The sequence below is a fragment of the Lissotriton vulgaris genome, chromosome 6 (assembly GCF_964263255.1).
Source record: "Lissotriton vulgaris chromosome 6, aLisVul1.2, whole genome shotgun sequence".
Taxonomy (NCBI): domain Eukaryota; kingdom Metazoa; phylum Chordata; class Amphibia; order Caudata; family Salamandridae; genus Lissotriton; species Lissotriton vulgaris.
This window is the reverse complement of record NC_141694.1, coordinates 1,087,242,161-1,087,244,578: the sequence shown is the minus strand read 5'-3', so window position 1 is coordinate 1,087,244,578 and position 2,418 is coordinate 1,087,242,161. Positions and strand designations below refer to the sequence as shown.

General features: G+C 44.9%; 1 pseudogene; it reads left to right on the top strand.

Annotated features, from left to right (window-relative positions):
* Positions 1-618: 618 nt before the first annotated feature.
* Positions 619-1,489, top strand: LOC147708450 (proteasome subunit alpha type-2 pseudogene; annotated as a pseudogene).
* The last annotated feature ends 929 nt before the right edge of the window (positions 1,490-2,418 follow it).

Genomic DNA, 2,418 nt, shown 5'->3' with positions numbered 1-2,418 from the left:
ACCTAAAAAAAAAAGCGGAAGAAGGGTTTCAGGAGGGAGGAGGGACCGAGGGAGGTGCCTGTGCCTGCGCAGCGCGCAGTCATGCCCTGCCTCCTCCGGCGCGTCTGCGCGCCTAGGGTGCCCCCCCGCCTGCGCATTGCATTATGGGCAAAAGAACTGCGCAGTCATCATCATCACGACTCGAGAGTCAGTCAGCCAGGAGAGGACCTCACCGGAGCAGGCGCAGCCATAATTTAATTATTACTGTGGTGGCTAGCCCGCTCCCGCCCCTGGAAGTACTAGCCTGCCCTCCTGTCCTCCTGTGTCTGCCAGTGCCGCCCACCAACAGCAGGAGCCGGGCCGACCCGACGTGACCATGACTGTGACTGAGTAAGTGTATTTTAATTTTTTCCGCCCTGGGCTGGCCCCCGTACCGACAATTACAGTTACTCTCATCATTAATGACTCATGTTGACTCTGTCGTTAATGCTTGGTCCTCACTGAAGTTGGCGGGCGTGGCCGCGTTGCGCAGTGGTGGTGGTCAGGCCTAGTGGTGGTGGTCAGGACGGAGGAAGATAGGCCTGAGTGATTGGAGGAAGAGAATTGAAGAAAACCTTCACATTCACTACTGCTGAGAAGATGGCGGTGGAGCGCAGTTACAGCTTCTCTCTGACCACTTTCAGCCCATCTGGCAAACTTGTCCAGATTGAATATGTGCTAGCTGCCGTAGCTGCAGGAGCCCCATCCGTGGGAATTAAAGCTGCAAATGGTGTCGTTTTGGCAACAGAGAAGAAACAGAAATCTATCCTCTATGATGAACAGAGTGTACATAAAGTGGAACCAATAACGAAACACATAGGCATGGTGTACAGTGGCATGGGTCCTGACTACAGGGTACTGGTACGGAGGGCTCGGAAGTTGGCTCAGCAATATTTCTTGGTTTACCAGGAACCAATTCCAACAGCGCAGCTAGTACAGAGAGTTGCTTCAGTAATGCAAGAGTACACACAGTACGGTGGTGTTCGCCCATTTGGTGTATCATTGTTAATTGCTGGTTGGGATGAGGAAAGGCCATATTTATTCCAGTCTGATCCTTCTGGTGCCTATTTTGCATGGAAAGCAACTGCTATGGGAAAAAATTACGTGAATGGAAAAACTTTCCTTGAGAAAAGGTATAACGAAGAACTAGAACTTGAAGATGCCATTCACACAGCCATTTTAACATTAAAGGAAAGCTTTGAAGTGCAGATGACAGAAGACAACATTGAAGTCGGTATCTGCAATGAAGCAGGATTTAAAAGGCTCACTTCGGCTGAAGTAAAGGTTTATCTGTCTGCTATAGCATAGTATTTGTACATTAGAATAACTGGGAATTTGTAGAAAAACATTTATTTCTACCACAGGAGAATTACAATGTATAAAACGTTTAATTTGCAGCTTTTTTGAATACTTATTTCTACATGGTTTGTCTGACGGATCTTTTTAAAATGGTATGCGTGCAAATCACAATAAACGAAAACCTTGAACTGTACATTCAGGGAGATGACTTCCGCAGCTACAGCCAATCAAAAAGCACACTCTGCCCGCTGTCACCCTTAATACCTCTCTAATACACAGGAAATAAAGAGGGAAGAAACTCAACTCAACAATGCCTGCATACTGTAAGCTATAAGGAAATCCATGGTGTGAAATGGAAACCTAGAGGGTCGGTTGTAATTTTTGGTATGAGAAACTGTTTTTCAGAGTTTACCAATAGGTATCAAATTATTACCTCCTCAAAAATTTTCCATAGCAACATTCACAACCCGAAGAATGGCAAAAACTCCAAATTGTTGCATATTCGAATTTTAATGCAAAACTAGGAGTGTCTGCTGATACTCTGGAACCAAAACTCCATGGACTCAAGGTTCCCCATATCCAATCTATAACATGAGACAAAAGTGGACGGGGTAGCGCAGGTGGCTGCTTTAATCTATCTAAAATTGAAGCCCCACAAGTGTCAGTCCAGGAAGCAGCCACCATATCCAATCTATAACATGAGACAAAAGTGGATGGGGTAGCGCAGGTGGCTGCTTTAATCTATCTAAAATTGAAGCCCCACAAGTGTCAGCCCAGGAAGCAGCCATTCCTCGAATGGACATGCCGTTACCTTGCCTAGTAAAACTATGTCATGAGAAACATAGGCCATGCTCATAGGAGTTCTAATCCAGTTACTCAAAGTCGGGGAGGAAGCTTTCTGCTCATATTAAAATATATCAAAATGAAAATATTTTCACACTATCTACAGTCTTGTGACCTCGCCAGATAAGACACATAGATCTACAGTGTTCTCAGCATATGCACTGTGTTTAAAATATCCTTCTCAGGAATTGTAGATGCTGCAAAAAAAGACGGAAAATATTTCTTGTCTTCATGGAAAGAAGACATAACTTTAAGATG